The sequence below is a fragment of the Ailuropoda melanoleuca genome, chromosome 9 (assembly GCF_002007445.2).
Source record: "Ailuropoda melanoleuca isolate Jingjing chromosome 9, ASM200744v2, whole genome shotgun sequence".
In the NCBI taxonomy this organism is placed as follows: domain Eukaryota; kingdom Metazoa; phylum Chordata; class Mammalia; order Carnivora; family Ursidae; genus Ailuropoda; species Ailuropoda melanoleuca.
Window position 1 is genome coordinate 37,911,337 of NC_048226.1, and position 23,193 is coordinate 37,934,529.

The window sequence follows — 23,193 nt, forward strand, 5'->3', positions numbered from 1 at the left end:
ATAACTTCTATGGTCATCTTAATAGATACAGAAAAAGCATTTTATGAATAAAATTCAATATTCATTTCATGATAAAAACACAAAAAAATACTTCAAAATAGAAGAAAATTTCCTTAGCTTCATAAACATTATTTACCCAAAACGCATCAAATATCATACTTAATAGTAAAATTTGAGTGGTAAAGATTAAGGACAGGTAAAAGATGCCCACTTCTACCACTTCTATTCAACAACATACAATGCAGTAAGGCAAGAAAAGAAATACATAAGAATTAAAAAGGAAGAATCAAGACTGTCTTTTCTTTAACGTACAGATGATACACTTCTCAAGATAAATATTTAGAATCAATGGGAAGGATTATCAGCCTCACTGGATTAATAAAAGAAAATTAACATACAAAAGTCAATTGTGGGACACTTGGGTGGCTCAGTTGGTTGAGCGTCTGATTCTTGGTCATGACCTCAGGGTCATGGGATCCAGCCCCTAATCAGGGCTCCGCACTCAGCAGGGAGTCTGCTTGAGATTCTCTCTCTCTCCCTCACCCTCTGCCCTTCCCTCACAGTCTCTCTCTCTCAAATAAAAAAATAAAAAATTTAAAAAAATAAAAATAAAAAGTTGGGGCACCTGGGTGGCATCTGCCTTAAGCTCAGGTCTTGGTCCCTGGGTCTGGGATCAAACCCATGTCTGGGTTTCTGCTCAGCAGGGAGCCTGCTTCTCCCTCTCCTTCTGCCTGCTGCTCCCCCACTTGTGCTTGCTCACGTTCTCTCACTATCTCTGTCAAATAAATAAACAAAATCTTTAAAAAATTAAAAATTAAAATAAAAAATTTTTAAAAAGTCAGTTGCATTTCTGTATGTCAGAATCATACAGTTAGAAAATGCCATCTTAAAACTGTATCAGTTACAATAGCATCAAAGCTATGAAGTATCAAGAATTAAATTTAACAAAATCTGTGTAATAAATTCTTGGAAAATTTTTAAAAATATTTTTATAAGCATTAAAGAAGACAAATAATTAGATATACATCATGTTCATTTATTGGAAGACTGCAATCTAAGGATTCTCTTTAAATTGGTTTATGAGTTTGAGGGTACTTTCAATATTTTTGTTTATTTTTTTATTAAAATGGAACTTTACCTCATATATCACACAAAAATCAATTCCAGACACATTAAAGATTTAAATGTAATAAATAAGGTAATAAAACTTACAGAAAATAATATAAAAAATAACTTTATGATCTCACAGTAAAGAAGAATTTCTTAAACAAGAGGAAAAAACCCAAGCCATAAATGGAATGATCAATCAGTTTGACTACATTAAAATTGATAATTTCTATCTTCAAGACAAGGTAAAAAAAGTCAACATATAAGCTACAATGTGAGATAAGACTACATAAACAATCTTGGTCAGCAGTTCATGTGGCACCTTTGGACAAATTAGTAAAGGTCTTACTTAAATTTTTTGTGAGTGCAATTTCATACACCCTGAGCACCCTTATGAGGTTTTGCCACAATTAGAGCACCACTGTCACAGTATAAATTGGTACATCCACTCCGGAAAACAATTTTGCATTATTTGGTAAAGTCAAAGATGTTCATACCTTAAGATTCAGCAATTCTATTATTAGGTATAAACCCTTGCACGTGAACCTCAAGACACATATTCCAGAATGTTCATTGCAACACAAATTATAATACCAAATAACAAAAAATTGGAAAATAACATCATTTGACAGTATGCCAATTAGATGCTGCAAAGTAACATCCTTCTATGTAGGCAAGGTTTTAGAAGGGCCACTCTAACCTCCCTCACAAGGTGACAAGTCCATGGGACCAAAGATATATCAAGCTAGAGAATGTACTCCACCTCTGTATCACGTTCAAGGGAATTGGCACTCCACAATATCCCCATCCCTGCTTCCATGGCCTGCACTAGTATTTGTCTGAATCAAGGCAAACCATGCTACTTATAAGCCTGAGGAATGGTCAAGAAGTGGCTATAAGTAAGGGCCTGGAGAGTGGGCAGGAACAGAGCCTGGAAGTTCAGACTGGTGTGTACACATACCCACATGTGTGACAAAATGAGATGATAAGGGGTCAGGCTCTGGGGGACCAAGGGCCAATCTCTCCATGTTTTGGTGCACAGAGTAAAGGAGTCTGAGAATTCTAAACTTAAACCTGACCTTCCAGGTTCCTATGAAGGTATATTTGCCCAGAAAGTAGGACGAAAAGTTTTACAGAAGAGTTTATTAGCTTGATTTATAAATTTCAAATATTCAGTCATATTGTATATAGGGCTCCACCTGTACCCTTGCCCTGGGCCATGCAAAGAAAGCAACAGTCCTGATGGTAGAAACTGAAAAGAGATACCTCAATGGAGAATTATAAGAAAGTTTATTTTAATCATTCTGCATGATACAAAATACATAGTGACCACATTAATGAAATGAATAGAAATATAGAGATAATAGAAAAATAATAGTAGAAGGAATAAGTCCTCATTGTCATCCTGAGAAATCCAAATGTTTTTGTTTCTCTGGGCACATTTCCAAACTTTTTTGTCAAAAATGTTGAGAAACCAAACATACCTGAATAATTACATATGAAATTAAGTACTGTACATTATTTGTAGAGTTTTATTGTATATTAAACATTGTTTTGAAATATTTTTCTATTCAATTTTAAAGGATAAAAATATGTGCCATTAACTTAAGTCAAGTACTGTAGAATAGAGTTAAGAAAGAAATCCAGGCTCCATTTCACCATTTTTTCTTAATTATCAAAATCTTAGGGTCTACAAAAAATTCTGTTTGGCTTAGAAAGGGTGACCATTTTTTTCTATTCAACATCCCCATTACCTTTTGTGGAAGAAGAAGGCTCCTTCCACTATAGATTTTTGATTCAGGAGCCTATTTTTTGAGAGGATACAGGATGACTGTGTTCAGTGTGAATTTGTTTAATCATCCCCAGTGTCCATTCTAAATCTTGGATTGTATGCAGAAAAAAAAAAATCCTGCAGAATGGTTCTCCAAATTCTAAGAACATGAAAGTCATCAATCAATCTATAAGCCATGAGATCCAAGTACAAATGAATAGAAAAATATGGCAAAGATGGCTGAACTTCTGCCACAATAAACCCAAGAGAAAACAAAGGGGAAGTCATCATAGATATTTCAGCATTCGACAGGATTTATAAAAATCATCTATTCAAAACCCAGTATCCTACATCCACTTATCACCCAGCTCCTCGCCTAGAATAGAAGTTTTGTTGTCATACAGACCCACATAAAGAGCAGTCTTGATATGTGCCAGGTGCTCAGTGGTAAATATGTGTTGAATGAATGAATAAGCGCACAGATTTTATTTCTTAATAGGTTCTCTTGCTGGTCTTTATTTGTCATCCTTTTATTTATTTTACAGTATGAGCACATTAACTAACGTTTCTTAAAACTTAATTTTCTCCTTTAATTCTTGTCTTGGAGTGTCCTTTTTTTTTTTCTTCTTAGAATGCTTTAGTGTATAAAATTTCAAAGAGCTGAAAGAAGTTAAATATCGATCCAAACAGCATAGTCATGGCACCACCACCTTTCTCCTTTTTAAATAAAGCTAGTGTAATTTAATAGATCATGTTTCGTTAATAGCATCTTAAATAAATCTCTCTTTTAGAATTACCTTGCTTGATCTCTTGTTCCCAGTGGTTTTATTTTGTAGGCCAAATCTGTACCAAATTTCATCTTGGAAAGACAAATCACAATTTTTAAATACTTTAAATGGAGCAATGTACTAGTGTATCTGGAAGTGGACCACATAACATCTAGTGTGCTTTATTTTTTAATTGCTCTTATTCTGAGCTAAGTGTTCTTCTGAAGTGTTATGCTGTTTGCCAAGAACTGAAGGTGAAGAGGAAAAATAGCAAGAGCCTCCTTGAGAAAGAACAGAGGAGAAAATTAACTAAAAGGGAAATCAAAACTAAGAATTACATAGGAAAAAAAATTATGAATTCATTAGTGTTGCTTTACTATGAGCAACGTTTAAAAAAAAAAACCGCTAATACTTCAAACTTCTGTAAATAGATGCATAGCAGTATCCTAATCTGGCAGACCCGAAATATGGGGTAAGTAATTAACCTTCAGGTTGTCCGAATTGATACTCAGTCATCATCATTGTGTCTCAAATGGTATAAACCCCAAAGGAAAACATAATTCTTGTTGCTGTCACTCTCATTTGTGGCCCCAAATCAAACAGAGAAAGTTTTTTTCTGCTTCTTTCTCAATGCAGAATGCTGCCTATGAAATTGATTTTTGCAGAATAATAAATCAGCTGAAATGTCTTCTGAATGATAACATTTCAGAGTCCAGATTTAGGTATCACATCATTGCATATTGAAATCTAATTCATACATTTTACTGATCAGATGAGACATTTTCTAAATTCTTGTGGTTGGTTGACATATATTCAAAATAATTATCATGGGATTCTTAGGACTAACAAACCGATAACTGACCTCCAACATAGAGGAATTAGGAGTTTTAAGCATCAGCTCTCACCATATGTATTTCTCAGCTTCAAATGATTAAAAAAAAATCCTCAAATTATCTTTTTACACTTGTTCTCCACCCTGGGTATAGAGAGTATTGAATAAATGAAATCTCACTACTTGCTGGAAATAAATCATCAGTTATCTGTGCAAGAAACGTAAGATGTTTATGTTGTTTTCTTAATACACAAAATCAGACTATGAGATGAACATTTTCCTCTATAGACTTCATGAATTTTCTTGGTACTCATTTTCTTCATTTTATAACTTTTTGATCCAATTATGATACTTACATATACATGCATAGAAACACAATACTATTAGTTACATTAAGATTACTACTACAATCCTTATGGCTTTGTCTTACCGTTAATATACTCATAGTGATTAAGCTAAAATAAATCAGCACGCAAAAGCTTTACTTCTTAGGACAGATGTGTCTATCTCACAGAATCAGTAATGTATTATTTGTACTTCTAACAGACTTTCTCCTAAATCCTGGTTCTACTACCTCTTTTCCAAAAGAGCATATAAAAGGTTTGTTTGTTCATTTTTTACTAAAATATTTAAGTTGAGAATTGTTTCTTTTATTAGGCAACATTCCCATTTTAAGACACTTAAAAGACACAAGGACCCCAAAGTATATAGAATCACAATATAAAGTGAAAGTTTAGTAATAAATGCAATATGGAAATTTTTTTAAGATTTAAGATAATAGCCAACATTAAAATTTTTATTTCTTCTTTGGAAGATAACTAGAGCCACATATTCGATTCAAAAAAATGATTTGAGGGTAAGAAAAGGCTTGTTTTATCTTGCCTAGTAATAGATTTTTTTTTCTTTTGCTGAATTCTCTGCGTGAATAACAAGAGTGGCAGCCATTTTCTCCCAGCTCAACATCAAAACCCCTTTCATCTGCTGTCTAAATGCAAACAAAGCAAACCTTCCACCAGGCCTTTCTTTCCAGATAAATTAAAACTCTCATGTCCTGGGGCCTAAATCAAGCCTACAGGCCTTCCCTAGATAAATCCGCTCTCAACCTGAAATCTTCTTGCCACACGTGCTCCTTGTAAGATAATTTTGCAGTAGCTAATCAATAATGCAACAGTAAATTGCATTTAAATAAACATTAGCAGCCCCTCTTAATGAATAAAACCTCATCTGCAATTTGTCAAAGTCAGAAATACTGGACTCTTTTGATATTCATTGGAATATTGGAAATTGGAGCTTTGACAGGTTTTATGTACATTGCAATTACCATTGTGTGTGTGTGTGTGTGTTCACTAAAAAAGGGCTTATTTTTATACATTCTGGACTGAATATAGTGGAATGTACAGCAGGTTTCTAGACTGGAATTCATATGTCTGCTACCACCCTGGTTAAAAATATATCAAGATAATCCTGCTTTCCATTGCAAATTATGAAGCAACCAAGTTGTATGTAGCTCATTTGAATTTTCTGACTTTAGATGAAAAAAAGTACAAATCTTTATTCTGAAATGATGATGAAGAGGAAAACTACTTGATTTGATATTACATATATCATTATTTTTATATCTCACTGAAGAAAGTTATTATTATTTAAGGAATTCTGAAATATTTACAGAAATTAAGAAGAATCATTGACTTTCAGACTTAATATCTTAAATTTATAAAACTCTTTTTTCTAAAAATATCCATTTTTATGTAGATTATGAGTGTTACAACAGGCTACATAATTCCCTGACATTCACTTCTATTATTCTATGGAATGCTTACATTAGAAAAGTAAATGACCATTATTTTTAAAATGCTTTAAAAAAACTAAACAAAATATTAAGACATATCTTTGGCTAAGTCTGTGAGCAATACATAAGACTGTATTCGTGGATTGTCATATTTTAAGGTGTTCTGTGATATTTTTCCTAAATTCAAATTTAGTATCATTTTCTGGATCCTAAATGCATTGTATTTTAGAAGTCCAGACTAGTACACTCACTTAGAGTCAAAATTAATGCCATTTTAAAACTGTAAAAATAAATAATGCTATTTTATAGGAATTTCAAAGTGTTTAGCATGGGAACAAAATGGAATAATATTATAAAGATTTACTTGAAGAAGGAAGTTGTTCTTTTGGAATAGCATCAGAATCAAAGCCATTTTTAATTTATATATTCTGTATATAATGGCACTGGAATGGAAAAAGAAATGATCATGTTTTATAGACGGAAAATTTGGCTGTCAAAGGACAAGTCATCGATCAGTCAGAACCACACCCAAGCACCAGTGTTCAAAGTACCAGGTCGGTTCCTATGCCATTTTCCCAGTTCACATACCAAGTGGACATTCAAAGATGTGACCAAATAGGCTGACATAAATATATACATACATACATACATACATACATAAATCAGGCTAAGCATGAATAGATAAACCCACAGGGTCATTTTGACCCTTCAAAATATTCACACTTTCATGCAGCTAATCACTGGTAAGGACTTCTCTAAATGGCATGTTCAGAAAGATTTAAACATGAGAAAATGATTAGTGTTCTAATTTGTTAACCTTTCTGCCTGCCTCAGCTCACAGTGACAGGTATTGCTATGTACTCCACAGAGAGCCCAGTGGCATTCGAGACGCCAGGCATCGAGAGCCGATTGCAAGCACCAGGCAGCAGAGGAACATCTGCCACTGTTTATCCTCCTCAAAGTTTAAGAGTAAATGTGGATGCAGAACCAAGAATGTACATGGAAAAGGGTTACAAGCCAATCAAAAGTTTAGGCCTTGGGGCACCCGGGTGGCACAGCGGTTAAGCGTCTGCCTTTGGCTCAGGGCGTGATCCCGGCGTTATGGGATCGAGCCCCACATCAGGCTCCTCTGCTATGAGCCGGCTTCTTCCTCTCCCACTCCTCCTGCTTGTGTTCCCTCTCTCACTGGCTGTCTCTATCTCTGTCAAATAAATAAATAAAATCTTTAAAAAAAAAAAAAAGTTTAGGCCTTGCTCCAGCTAGTTGTGTCCTTCTTACTTTTTGGAGAAGGAAAATGGATGGAACAATACTCACCAGAGCACAAAATTTTGAAACTCCATTCAAAGCTACGGTAAAATAACCCAGAAAGCCAGGGTAAGCCTTAATAAGGGACAAAATAGTTGTTAGAAATATCCTAACCCTCCATTATTGAGAATAAAAGTGACTTAGAAGACTTGTGTTTCTGTCAAAAGTTCTAAAACTTCATATTATCTCAAAAAGCAAACAAACCCCATGGGTTTCAAATATAAGAGCTAAAAGTATAAAGCTCTTAAAAACATAATATTTTTGTGATCTTCACTTAGGTGACAGTTTCTTAGATATGACAACAAAAGCACAAGCAAGAAAAAAATGCATTTTACTTCCTCAAATTGAAAACCTTTGAGTGTCAAAGGGCACCATTAAGAAAATGAAAAGAAAAATAAAGAAAATTTAAAGAAAAGAACATGAAAAGACAATACCATAGAATGGAAGAAAATATTTACAAACTGTATATCTGATAAAGGACTTGTGACCAGAGTATATAACTAATTCTTACAACGCAACAATAAAAAAGGCAAATAACCCAGTTAAAACATGAGTAAAAGATCTGAATAGACATTTCTCCAAAGAAGCTGCACAAATGGCTGATAAGCACATGAAAGGGTCCTCAACACCATTTGGTGTCAGGGAAATGCACAAAACCATAACGCAATTCTCCTTCATTCTCACTGGTTTGGCTATAATAAAAAAAAACACAAAACAAATAAAAACAAGTGTTGGCAAGAATGTAGAAAAAGTAGAATGCTCTCACACTGCTGATGGGAATGTAAAATGATGCAGATTCTGTGGACTTTCTGAAAATTCCTCAAAAAGTTAAACATGGGGTAACCATACGATCCAGAAATTCTTCTTCTAGGTTTATCACCAAGACCAATGAAAATATGTGCCCACACAGAAATGTATACACAAATGCTCATAGCCACATTATTCAAAATCGCCAAAAAATGGAAACAATCCAAATGTCCATCAACGGATGAATGGATAAACAAAATGTTTTATATCTACATTATGGAATATTACTTAACAATAAAAAAGAATTCATGCTACAACATGGATCAACCTACAATACATTATGCTAACGAACACAGCCAGTCACACACACACGCACACAAAACCACATATTGTATTTCATTTATATGAAACTTCATAATAGGCAAATCCATACAGGCAGAAAGTAGATTAGTGCTTTCCAGAGGCTAGACGGAGGGAGAAATAGGAGTGATTGCTAACGCGTACAAGGTTTCTTTTGGGGGTGATAAGAATTACATTGCTGTAATGATTGAACAACTGTGAATATCCTAAAAATCACTGATGTAGATTTAGAAAAGGGTGGATTTTTATGGTATGTGAAGGATATCTCAATAAAGCTGTTATTAAATACACACACACACACACACACACACACAAAGGCTTAATCAAAGTTAGACAGAAATTGATTAGACTCAGGTCTTCCACTCATCAGCTGGGTTACTTTGGGAATTGTGGCTTTTTATCAGTAATGAATTTAGAACCCCCAGGATCTGGCCAATTGTAAGTATTCAATAAGTCAGAACATTGCAATTAAGAGGACAGACTCAGCAAACAAACTGAGCGAAACTCTGGCTGTACCACTAGGAAGCTGCCATGGCCAAATTATTAATCTCTCTGTGCTAACATTTTCTCATCTCTAAGAAGGGGAAAAATAATAGTACCCACCTCATCTGAGTTGTCGTGAGTTCTAATTGAGTTAATATAAGTAAAGTGCTGAGAGCACTTGAGGTATTTAAGACATCAGTACCGAATGTGAAGGGACTACTACTTTCTCAAATTTCTACACCAGTTGCCCAAGCACCCTGAATTCCAGACAAGAATTATTAGATTACAGTGTTTATACTCAGCCTTGAAGACTAAATGGAGACATTAGAAAGTCATATTTACTGTACACATACATACTTAAACAAGTGATATTTATATTATGATGTATGTCATTGACAAAATCTGGCCCATCTATGGATGATATGGTCATATGGAAAATACCAACAGGCCTCTGGACAAGGCTCCAGGAACATTTGATTCAGGCATTAAAAATCAATTTGAATTGAGAATTTTATTTTGTAATTTTGGTTAAAATATCAGAATTTTCTTAAAGTAGGGGCGCCTGGATGGCACAGCGGTTAAGCGTCTGCCTTCTGCTCAGGGCGTGATCCTGGCATTCTGGGATCGAGCCCCATATCAGGCTCCTCCGCTATAAGCCTGCTTCTTCCTCTCCCACTCCCCCTGCTTGTGTTTCCTCTCTCACTGGCTGTCTCTATCTCTGTCGAATAAATAAAAAATAAAATAAAATCTTTAAAAAAAAAAAAGAATTTTCTTAAAGTAACAATTTAGCCTTTGATGCTAACAGCCTGGCTCATCACTGAGTAGAGTACTCAATAAAAATGAATTTAAAATGTTAAAGAATAATGCACAAATAATTTTTAAAAAACACTTAACTTGTTCAATTTTCAGTCCCAGATAGAACTTGTCACTCTGTTTTGATAAGACTACTTTGATAATTTATTTATTATAAAATTTTCTCATATACTATATATATTAATGATATGAATAAAAAGCTTTTATTTTGCTATTTTCCCTAATGAGGGGAAAAAAATACCAAAGGAAAAAAAAGTTGATGAAGGTCATGTGGTTTGTAAGTGGCAGGACCAGCACTCAAACCAACATCTGTAGAATTCTAGGCCAAATTTCTCTCTCCTATACTATTGGAGCTCACATGTTTTCAGTGAAAGAAGCAAAAATAAAACCGTAACAGTTTCATGGATCACCCACCACATGATGGTAATTGTCCTTCTAATATGTTGAGATGAAGACAAAATGCTATATAAATTTAGTAGCACTTATAAATTAATTATATTATAATCAGTCCATCAGTATCTATATATATTTTTAAAAAGTAAAAACTCATGCAATTAATTGAGCAGAGTAGGCTACCATGGCTACAGCCCATTCAAAACTCTCTTCAGAATTCTCTCATGATTATCACCATCTACTTACTCTTCATGTTGCAGAACTAATAATCTGGCTGCTGTTTAGGGTTTGGTCTGCTTTATTTGGGGCACTATAAGCAATTACCCTTGAAACAGCCCAAGCAGAAAGGTAGTTTGGGATGCTGTTTTTAATCACCAAATATCAATTCTTAATGCACCAGGAGAGGATTTAAGAGTTCATAAGCCAGCTAGGCTGGCAGAGCGAAGCCTAAAATGAGGCCAGAGTGTGGCACTTACCCTGGGAAGCAGGTTAAAAATTTTCACTTGTGTCCCCCAAGTGACTCACATCCTAGAGGACACCTAAGGATTGACCAAGCAGCTCAATCAGGAAGGGAAGAAACATTTCAATTAGAGATTCACCATAGCAATTGGATTATATACCATTTATGTTATAAGTTAGACATGGCTGCAGGGAAACAATCTTAGCAGATTTCAGTCATTTCTCCTCAGTGACTGTAAGACATAAAATTTTTTCTAAAATTTAAAAACAAACAAAGAAACAAAAAAACAGGCTCCTAACCAACCCAGGTCTGCCTGATTCTAAATCCTATGGTCTTTCTACTCTACCATGCTGTTCTTCAACAAATCCCTCCCTAAGGCTCTCTAGGGAACTAATGGGGTAACTTTCTAAGCTTACCCACAGTTCTCCAAAATCAAAGCCAACCTGAAGTCACAGTTGGGTGACTTCAATAAGGGTATATAACTAATTCTTCCTAGAGGAAGGAAAAGAATCCCCTGAGGATTGTCAAGGATAGATTACAGACTTCTTAAGAGAGTTAAAGACTTGGCCTCTTGTTCCAAGTTCAGTAATTGAATGTCTTGGATGAACTCACTTAACTTTTGGGTGCTACAGTTTTCCCAACTATGAAATAAGAATTGCCAAATGAAAAATTTGGACCTTCGAACCTTCACTAGGTTATATAGAGAAGCTTTTCTCTACGAGATTTCATAAATATCTGCAAGAACTATAAAGAGAAATACAAGGCATCAAAAAGCAGATTAAAATGACTTTAATATTGGAGGACAGCATTTTAAAATTCGGCTTAAACGTAAAGACTCTCTGTTCCAGAGTGTTATAATTAATTTCTCAATTGGACTAAGCCACTTTGCTCTTCTAACCCAAATTAAAACAATGACATATTTTATATAGTTAAATTACCAAGAAGATAATAAAAAATTGAACTAACAATAGCATCCTCTATCACTCTTTGACCAATAAAGTAATTATTTCTTAAAATGTTTTACCACACCTAAAGATATAAATTTTGAAGTTTAAAATCTGTCATAGAAGCAACTTTAAACATAAGATATAAAAAGTAATGGTAAGTAATATTCAATTTCTGATGGATTCAGCACTTTAAAATATTGGTTTCTGTAGAAACTGAATCAATAACAAATAATCTCAGAGCTAACAAAAGGACTGCTAATGTGTAGGTGGTCCCAGAAGAGCAGTCTATATATATCTACCCTTAGTAAATTAACTTTATCATCCATCCAAGTCCTTTTATGGGGGAGAAGGGAGCTTCTCTCCTGTTCCCCCCCCCCCATGGGCATATTCACCAATTGCTTTTGTCTAGAAATTACTAGATATAGTAATTTTAGTTGTACTTGGGGCTACCTACTAACAAATTATCATTGCTACAGAGTGACAAAACAATCAGATTATCAACAGAAATGTTCCATTCTCAAACAATGTTTTCAAATATATTTGTATATTTCTTATAAAACAGTACTATGCACAGTAGTGAGTAATTATTGAGATTCAGTTAATTTTCCAAACATACAGAATTTCCAAGGGCACAGGGTATGTCACATAGTTCTCAGTTCATTTTAATCTCCCAAACATCTTGGTGAATCTACATAAATCCCACCTGAAGTACATGTTAAATCTTCATGCCCATGTTTCGTTCCAAATGTTATCTCTTTTGGGGGGAAACAGGCACTTGGTGATGGGAGTCTTTGGAAAAGAGCAAAACAGTGTCTAGGGATTCTCATTGGAGCCTTCAGGGAACAGCTGGGGAGCCTCTCGACATAAAATGGAGCTGGGCAGCTGGCAGGCTCTCTCTTCCCCTTTGTTGATTTTTATTTTTTTCCCCTGTGCAGGGTGACATTCCCCTCCCCCACATCACCCTTTTCTTGAAATCCTTTCTAATCCTCTTCATAATGCCTGCCTCTTTGGTGGGACAGAACTTTTCTAGCCCATCACAAGCACCAACAGGAGCCAGGAACCCTGAGCTTCTACCTTGTTAAAAAAATGGAAGCACTTTGAAGTTTATGCACCCAAGTTGCCATGCACTATCCTGATGATTCTAATAGCCTTTCTACAGGTTCTGTGGGCTGTTTCCAAGCTATCCTGTACTCCATTTCACTTGCCCTTCAAATTGCCAGATAGATAAATATGGAATTTAGAAAATATAAATGATGAATAAAAGTACGGTTTGTTTGTTTGTTTGTTTGTTTTGAAATCACATACTTTTGTTTTTGGGAAGCATTATAAATTAATGCGGTAATCAATTAAAAAAGGACACTGCTTACAGCGATTCACTTGAAAATAATTGTCATTTTTTTCCCTATTTTCTAATACAAATCACTCTGAAAACTCTTTGAACAAACAAGGTTTTGTGAATCTTATTTTACATGAGGCAGGGTCACACTTCATCATTGGTCTTGCTAGTAAATCATTTACTAGCCAAATATTTTATTAAGAAATTGGTACCTATTAAATATATCTTTGTAATAGTATACATTGTCGTTTAGGGTGAAGGCTGTCATTTATTTATGCAGGGTCTCTCAGTGCAGATGGGACATTCCTTTTCAAGGGTTCTTTTGCATAGCAATGATGAAAAAACAAAACTAAAAACAGCCAGCACGGAAAATGATAGCCGTCTTTAACCAACACAAGATAAAACTTGTCATATCTTTTTTTGGTTATTATTATTTTCTAAAAAAAAAAAAAGTATTGGGAGTTCATGAAAAACTAAGAAAGAAGAGAATATCCAATAAGAAAAGTTTGACCTCTGATTAAATTATTTCACCACACTGGACCTCAGTTTCTTCATAGGAGAAATAAGGAGATTGAATGAAATGATTTCTAACACCCATTTCTGATTAGGAGACAGATCTCATCGCAGGCATCAGAAATGATTTCTTTTGTTATTTGGCCTTGACTCAATATGAATAAGGCAATGTGTCTCTATATGTAATTAATATAGCATTTGAAATGGTCTTCTGTAACACTTGAAGAATAATAGAATAGAATCATAAAGACATTTGCAATTTAGGAGAGTTTGGATAAGTTTGCAGCTTGAAGGAAGCTTCTGCAGAGCATTTCCAAGAGGAAATTAGGGTAGGGGATTCGTTGCTTTCCCTGGCCATTAGAAGGATGGGTCTGCACTCATCTGTAGCAGTGGAGGCTCAAGTCTATGAGAGATATAGATTTGCAGATCTGCATTACAATGCCTTACACATGACCTATGACATTCTATTAGGATGTCTTTGGAATTAGGCCCTTAGAACAAAGGTGTGGTTTCTAATTTATTCATTGCTTTTTAAAAAAAAGAGAGAGAAAGAAAGAAAGAAAGAAAGAAAGAAAGAAAGAAAGAAAGAAAAGAAAGAAAAAGAAAGAAAGAAAAAAGACCGACCTTTAGATAGTAAAGAGGTCTAGGAATTATTTCAAATCAGATACTTCTTTCTATCTTTAATAATGGTTTCTCCTTGAACCATAAGCTTTAGTGTATCTAGGATGTCCGGAGGTTACCAGGGTACAAAATTTCTTCTAAGCCAATTAGAACTCCCAATCCTGATTAACAAAAAGAGGTCAGCTACTAACAGCCTTCTTTATCTAGTACTACAAACACCTTAATATTAACAAATATATGTGTTTACCTTTATAGAACCACGAATTTAACTTGTTTTATTAAGTAAATTTATTAAAATACCTATAAGAAAAGGACTGAAAAAAGAGGTTTTCCTTTTTCAAAATGTAGAATAGAAATGCAAAGTGTCTGAAAAACACTTCTTTGTTCCTCTAAGATTTCATGTGTTTGTTCTTAACATAATATAAATGGGAAATGTTCTTTTACAAGGCTTAAATAGGTTCTTAAATTATCTGTGAATATAAATATTATGATATACTTGCCTAGTTTTATATAATTTCGAAAATAGTATATCTCATAGAAACAATATAAATGTAAGTTATCAATATAGTTAAAAACCCACGATGCTTTCAAGAATACCTTCACAAACATTCAAGCAAGATGATAAAATCAGCAACAGGACATCAATTGACCAGCCTGCATTCCAGGGCCTTCCATAGAAGGGTCTGGTAGATTAACTTAAAGGGTTCCCTAAGGTGCATCAGCTACTTTGCCGCTTGCTTCATTTTTTTCATTTGTGTGTGTGTTTGTTGTCTCCCTTCCACATCACAATTTCTGAGAGAATGGGTCAGCTCTGATTGAGCCCTGGGAATTCTATTGGTACCAACATTTAGCAAGGACCTGGGAATTTATCAGTGAAGGACCAAAAAAACAAACAAAAAAAAGAAAAGCTGAAGTATACAAACTGAACTTCTCAAAATAAGGCAGCTCTACTTTTTCTGTGAATCAGCCAAGAAGAACTGAAATAGTATTGTGGATGACCTGTTGGCCAATAACAAAAACAAGGTGTTGAAATCCATTCCCTAGCTCTATTATTGCAGTGATGTCACATAGAAGGAAAAGAACCTCATCAGCTCTCCTGTTGTCTCAGTGTTCATGACGTCAGCAGAAGGCTTCGAGTAATTTATAGCATTTTGTTTACTCTGGAGCCATTTGATATGTATTAATACATGCAGCAGCAGCTGTCTCTTATACAAGAGAAGTGTGCTCACATGAGCTCTCCCACCCAAACTGAGAACATAAGCACACTCTAATAGCAAAAGAGGCAGCTGCTGTTGCATGAATTAATACATTATAAGTTACTCTCTCATTTGTTATTCTTTTTAAAATCTCACTACATTTTAAAAATAAAAATACTCAAGACTCTGAAAGAAATGAAACTTCTATAGAGAACTCATATATTGGTAGATACCATGAAGAAAATTACGTCCATTTTATTATATTTTTAGGGATGAATTCACTTGTGCATCAAAATAAAAAATTTAAGTATTATTTTCAGAATTGAGGCATCTGGTGTCTTTGAAATGCTCAAAGTAGGAAAAGAAAAGAAAAGGGGTTTCCTACTTCTAGTTCTGACACAAAGCTAAGAATGGAATTTATTCAACAGCTTATATGTAATACCAGAAATAGAAATTAGCATTAGTATTTTATTTACTCTACTTTCTCAACATAAAAAACCTATTTTGCAGGTATTAAAACTGATTTATAATCTACCCGTGAGTTGCAAAGAGTTAAATTTAATATCCATCCTTGGAAATATCCTAAGAACTAAAGTAATTTATGATTCTTGACTCAGAGTACAGTAGTCTCCCCTTAGCCACGGGGAATACCTTCCAAGAACGCCAGTGGATGCCTGAAAGTACAGATAGTACTAAACCCTATACATACTACGTTTTTCCTATACATACACACCTATGATAAAGCTTAATTTATAAACAAGGAACTGGAAAGGTTAAGAACAATAGCTAAAAATAAAATAGAATAATTATAACAATGCACTGTAATAAAAGTTAAGTGAATGTGGTCTCTCTCTCAAAATATCTTATTGTACTATACTCACTGCTTGTGTGATGTGAGATGAGAAAATGCCTATGTGATGAAGTGAGGTAAACCATGTAGACATCGTTACATAGCATTTGGCTACTACCGAATCTTCTTCTGGCCCTTGGTCGACCACAGGCCACTGAAACTATGGAAAGCAAAACCACGGAGAAGAAGGACCTAACTGTGTAACAGTTATCCATGCTGCAGCCAAAAGGGTTGAACAGTTGTTTTGTTATATTATCTGTCCTCAAGCCAATATACAGCTCAGCTATATCGACACAGATATTTATACACATATATATATTTATGTACTATGTCTATGAACTATATATACATATATGTTCTGCTTTATGGCATGCAACATTACTAATAGCCAAAGTACTTAATGCAACGAAACCTCAATGTTTCTAAATAATAGAGATACTTAAGATGATAGAAATTTTTATATTGTTTGGGGTTGGGCTACTTTATTTTCTGTTCATTGTTTTAAGAAACTGTTTTTTTTTAGAGAGCTGAAGGAGAAATTCTTTTTTAGACAAATGGAGAGTTGGCTCCATTTCCTTGAGTCCTTTCAATTCCATTTTATAATTTCCTGTTCTTCTCAGCACTAAGGTTACATTTCCATTTTGTAAATATTGTACTGTGTAAATCTTATACTTATAATTTTATGCATTATTTTATCATTGTAAAATATCTGCAAATGAGTTTTCTGTTTATCTAGGAATCTTAAGTATTTAATATCTTTTTTTTTATGTTATGCTAGCTCTGTTAACAATATGGCTCATTATTTAATTCAGAAAGAATTTAAAAGGTGTGAGGTTTGTAACAGAAAGTGCTACAGTGATTTGCATTGACCTAATTAGTTCATTTACATGTTGACCTTTAAAACCAGTGAAGTTTTGTAAACCCAACTTGTGGTTGCAACTACTCCACAAAAGAGATCTGGGAGATGGGATAAAAAATGGAGTAAGTTTCATAAAGAAATATTGATGATAAACTAAGGGAAAATAAAATTAAAATAATGTGCTATCATTTCAATGGATTATGTGAAATCACCTTAGAATCTGGTTTATTTCCCTGTAATATTTTCAGAGCAGCCAGCCAGTCAACCAACTGGATTTTCCATTGCTTTTTTTTTTTTTTTTTTTTTTTGAGAAAGAGAGAGAGCGCACGAGTGTGCACACAAGCTGGGGGTGTGTGGGGGTGGGACAGAGGGAGAGAGAGAATCTTAAGCAGGCTCCATACTCAGCATGGAGCCCAACGAAGGACTCAAGCTCACAACCCTGAGATCATGACCTGAGCCAAATCCAAGTATTGGATGCTTAACTGACTGAGCCACCCAGGCACCTCCCCACTGTTTATTTTTTTAAGTTTTGTTTTGTTTTGTTTTGTTTGTTTGTTTTTTAATTTACAGAGAGAGAGAGCACAGCAGGGGGAGTGGCAGAGGGAGAGGGAGAAGCAGGCTCTCGACTGAGCAGGGAGCCCAATGTGGGACTTGATCCCAGGACCCTGGGGTCATGACCTAAGTGGAAGGCAGATGCTTAACCGACTGAGCCACCCAAGCACCCCTCCAATTGCTTATTTTTAGGTAATAATGGAAAAATAAGTAAATATCATCCAAGTTAGAGTAGAATTCGATGTCTCTAAGATCTCATTTAAATTTCTTAAATTACAAACGAAGCACTCTGAATCCACTGTATTCTCACAGATTTTGCAATGACATTCCACGAAACTCAGAATCTTAAGGACAATTTAAATATGCACTTTTTAAAAATGGTGCAACCTTGTATCATTTGAAAAACACAAAATAAATGTTGTTGTGGATCTAGCAGAAAAATGAAATGGACAAGTGAGTTTAAATAAATTCTGATGTCTGATGGTTATATTGGGCCCTCCCTTGAAATGCATGCCTCTCCACTCACCTGTCCTGACCAGTCATTCGTTTAAATATTGTATTTATCCTCCCAGCCCTGCCCTTTTTGCCTACTCTTTCACTGAAACCCCTGTCTCGGGGAATCATCCCCTAAACCTCTAGCCATGGATTTTTCACAAAACACCCTTCCAGCAGTCCTAGGTTGTTAAATCATCCACATAGACTCTCAATCTTTCTCTCCATGTGGTCCTTTCAAAGAAGAGCTGTTTTTTCTCCTGCTCCCCATGTCCCACAGCATTTGAGGAATGAGGGGTAGCTTGGAAAAGCAGAGTCAGAATTTTTTCTTGCTTCCTCCAACCGTGCCTCCCTCTTAAATTAATATATGTCTTATATGAGCTCAAACTCCTGTGAATATATGATACTCTAGTCCTCCACATACTATCATATGTTGTCTCCTTGGCCACTGTTCAGAGTTCATTTAACACTTGAACAATTCACTCAAACTCTCTCTTTAGCTCTCTTCTTGGGCAAGTTTAATGTCTATCAGATTATCCAAAAACCTAGTTTGAATTCCTTGACTTCCTCAAGTTAAATGTCTTGTGTCTTGTTCCATTTCAACCTCCATTCCACACTTCCATGGCCTTATCCTAGAACTTGCAACACCTGGACCACTTTGGGCCTGAAATCGTAAGCTGTGGTATATAACTCCACAACCCACAGTACGTTAAGCTCTTCAAGCTCTGCCGAACATTTCCATTCCTATGGCTTCAACTATGAGCTGAGCTTAATTTCTCTCCTCAGTTCTATTGCCTTGGGGACATTTTAATCTGGATGCCCCACAAGTACTTCAGATTTAGCAGGTCCCTAATGAAATGCTATGTGATATAATAGTTGAATGAATGAATTCTTTCCAGAAGTCAGCTCCTCCTCTTGTGGCTACTCATGTTTCTCTTAATGGCATTAACCATTCTCTCAGTTACAAAACTTTACATTCATCATTGGTTCATCTATCATTCCTCCAAAATAACTCTCGATAGGTGGGGGAATGGATGAAATAGATGGTGGGGATTAAGGAGGGCACTTGTGGTGAGTACCTGGTGATGTACGGAATCGGTGAATCACTGTATTGTACACCTGAAACTACTGTAACACCGTATGTTAACTATACTGGAATTAGAAACTTTTTAAAAAAGAAGCAATAGCTAACATCCAATTATTCTGTAGAAGCCCACTGAATAAATTATTTTTATTTTTACAAAAAAAAATAACTCTTGAACTCATCTTATCATTTTCTTATGGTTTCTAACTATCGGCATTGACCTAGAGAGAAATTATTATAGTAAACTCCTAAAAGTTCTCTTTATCTGGCATCATGATTTCCACAGTCTTCAGTAAATATCTGTAAAGCAAACTTGTACATGCATAAATGAGTGAATCCCTCCTAAAACAAGCAAATGAAGCCTCTAAGAGTAAAACTTGAATCATGTTATTGTCCAAAAACTTTGCTGTTTCCACTTTCTAAGGAACAAAAATGGCCTTTAGTCAAATATTCAAGCTCTTCTTTCATCTGACCCCTAACTTTCTTCTAGCCTCTTCTCCTGCTACTCTTTTATGCATAACTCATTTCCACTCAGACTGTTTCTCAAAGTATGACTAGCAACATCAGCATCACCTTGGAAACTTGCTAAAATGAGGTTTCTGAGGGCCCACCCCAGACCTGTTGAGTCAGAAATGCTGGGTGTGTTTTAACAAACTCTCCAGGTGATTTGGATGAAAGCCAAACTTTTGGACTATATTTTTAGCATCACATGTATGTTAATGTCATTTTTTTCCACTTGAAATATCCCCTCTACTTTCCTTTCTATAAAAATCTTACTTCTATTTCAAAGCTTAAATCGAATGTTATCTTCTCTCTGAAATCTTCCTTGCTCTTCTAGTAGCATCTAGTTACCAAGTCTGCTCCTTCATACCTTTTCTGAATTCCCATGTAAGGCAAACTTCTTTATAAGATGTTAATGTAACTCATAGCATACTATCAGTAATTGTGCTTACTTAACTCCCTTCTCAGTCATCCCATACCTCATTAAAATCTTGAATACGTATCTATTACCTCACTTATATTGTTTCTCTAAGGTCACCAGTGATTACCCAATTTTATCAAAGCCCATGAACATCTATTTTCCCCCCTTAAATCCCTAACTTCCCTAGGAGAATTGTGTATTGCTGACCACACCCTCCTTTGTGAAACTCTGCCGCCTTAACTTCTGTGACATCATCCCCTTCAGGCTTTCCTATGTTCTTTTCCTCCTACTCCTCTTTCCTCTGAAATGTGGTTTATCCTACTGAATTCATTCTTAAACCTTTCCCTTTATCACTCAGTGTGTTCTCTCACTTACATACTCTTAGTTTAAAAGCCATTTGAGACTCCTAAATCTGTATCTCCAACTTAATATTCTTAGAGGCCTGAAACGAACACCTAACCATCTACTAGAAATCTCCATTTTGATACCCCACAGGCTCTCAGATATATCAAATTCATAGTCCTCATCTTTCCTTCCTATATTCCAGAAACCTTATGTTTATCATGAGCTCCTCCCTCTAACTCGTCCCACACCTCCAATTTGAAATACCTTTAAACCCAAGAAATAAAAATTTCATATCTTTATATGTATTTTTTCTAATAATTCAATTTCCAGTGTCTCACTCAAGCTTCAACACTATTTGCCTCCTAGAGGGTTCATATTCAGTTCCTTCCCCATAGTCCTTCTCTCACAATGTTTCAAAATGATCTTCAAAACCACTAAGCTGATACGACACTTCCTTTCTGAAAACCCATTAGGAGCTTCCCATATCTTTCAGAATACAATCCTTAGCTTATCACCTTAGGTCCAAAATGTACTATCTCCCACTGACCTGTCTACCTTTACCATCTGCAAATATTTGCCCAAAGATGTCCTGCTTTTTCAAATATCCACTTGTCCCTTTGTCCTGTTCTATATCTAATCAATAGATATTCACCTGAGAAGTCTTCCTGCATATCCCTCCAATGTCTTATTTCACTGTCCTTCTTCTATATCCTTCTACAGCAATTTCAGTATAATTTTATCACAGTAATCCTGGTTCTCTAATTTCCCTCCTCTACTCCTAGACTGAGATCTCCTCAGGGCAGGGAATGTGTCGCATTAGAAATTGTAGCCTGACCTCCTAGCAGAGAACCTGCAGCCTGGGAAAGCCTCTACAGATGTTTATTGATTGAATGAAGATATGAGCACAGCTATACTATCTTAAGATACAGGTATAAAGCTCTCTAAAAACTCAGTAACTCTGAGTATACTACATTCACCATGGTAATTAATACTACTCATATCAACGATTGACATCCAATCATTAAACAAATCTGTGATTCTAAAGATTTCAAAATTAAAATGTGCTGATCATCTGTATTTTGAGATGTGGATTAGAATGAAGATACTAGAATACTTGTTTAACATGTTTAAATTTTATATTTCATCATGCCGCTTCAACAAAAGTATACCACAGGCTTTGATAATAGGTAATCATTCATAACCATAAATAAGTGATCAACACTGAGGACAAAGCACTTTTTTTTTAAGATTTATTTATTTGAGAGAGTTGGGGGGGGAGAGAGAGAGGGAGAGCGCTCATGTCAGGGGAGGGGCAGAGGAGAGAATCTCAAGCAGACTCCAGGCCAAGTGGGCAGACTGACTTGGGGCTCCAACCCATGACCCATAAGATTACAACCTGAGCCAAAACCAAGAGTTGGAGGCTCAACTGACTAAGCCACCCAGGTGCCCCAAAGCCAAAGTTTTACTGTATCAAGGTTAAAGCAAGCTTCAATTCAGAAAAAAAAAAAAATCATGATTTTGTTTTTCTAACTACAATAAAGGTGAAACTTATCAAGTTTCCCCAGAAAACCCTTCTAAGAAAAGATAGAGATGGACCTTGATGAAATGTTTCTGATAGCCACTCAGTAATGGAATCTGTGAAAGCTTAACAGGGCCCTACCTCCCTCACTATGCTGCCTAGAAAAGAAGATGAGATGTAAGAAGAGTCTCATGATGAAAGTCTGTCCCCCATCCAACTGCCAGCAATAAGTACATTTAAATTTCTCACTTGTACTTGGAACAGGGCTACAGATTAAATAGATACAATTCAGCCAATATTTACAAAGCACATACTATGTGCCAGGCACTTTTTGGCTACTGAGAATTTAACAGGGAAAAGAATCCGTTAAGAACACAACCCTCATTGTAACAGGGAAAATAGGATTTAATCAAATAATTGAGGTTTACATCATATACTTGATCATTTTCCTAGGGCTAGTATATTTCTAGGACCACTCTTCCATCACCTACCAATACTCCAGGATGATCATTTCAGCCACATCAACCTAGATGTGGTTGAATAATCCTCAGCCATTTAAATTGTAAAAAAATCTTGCTATATTTGATGTTTTTACTGGTATTTGCCCACAATTTCTACAAACTCAGGAAGACTTAAATTTTGTTTTCTCATTTTATTAAAGAAATGATAAATTAATAGACATTCTCTTACCTTCGGTATAATCACTTTAATAGATTTAGAGTTAAACAGCAAAGAGCAGTAATCCCATTATTGAAAACTAGGAAAGACAGAAGAAGAGATGCAGTAAAGCTAATATGCATCTACGTTAACTTCTTCTTACTTTGCAAAATGTGGTGTTCCTGTGGCCAGTCTGAGTAACTCATTCCCTGACTTGGGTCTGCTTGTTTTTCTGGGTTCATGGGTCCCAGAGAGCACCTGAGTTCAGGAAAGTATCTTGTGTAGGTGTCCCAGCCATTGTATAGGTGCCTCCAAAAGCTAGAAGTCTCTGTATGAGTGACTGTAGAAATTTAAATAGAATTTTTAAAAAGTCAGCCCTTCACTGGACTCTTTCAAAGGTCAATTAATATTTCCTCATGTTTAAGTTTGTAAAGACCTCCTCATTACAACCTCTGGATATATTTAGCACTTCT

The 23,193-nt window shown here is 35.3% G+C and overlaps 1 pseudogene; it reads left to right on the forward strand.

The window, feature by feature from the left end:
* LOC105242377 overlaps positions 1-23,193 on the forward strand; it is a 150,370-nt pseudogene that overhangs the window by 115,464 nt on the left and 11,713 nt on the right.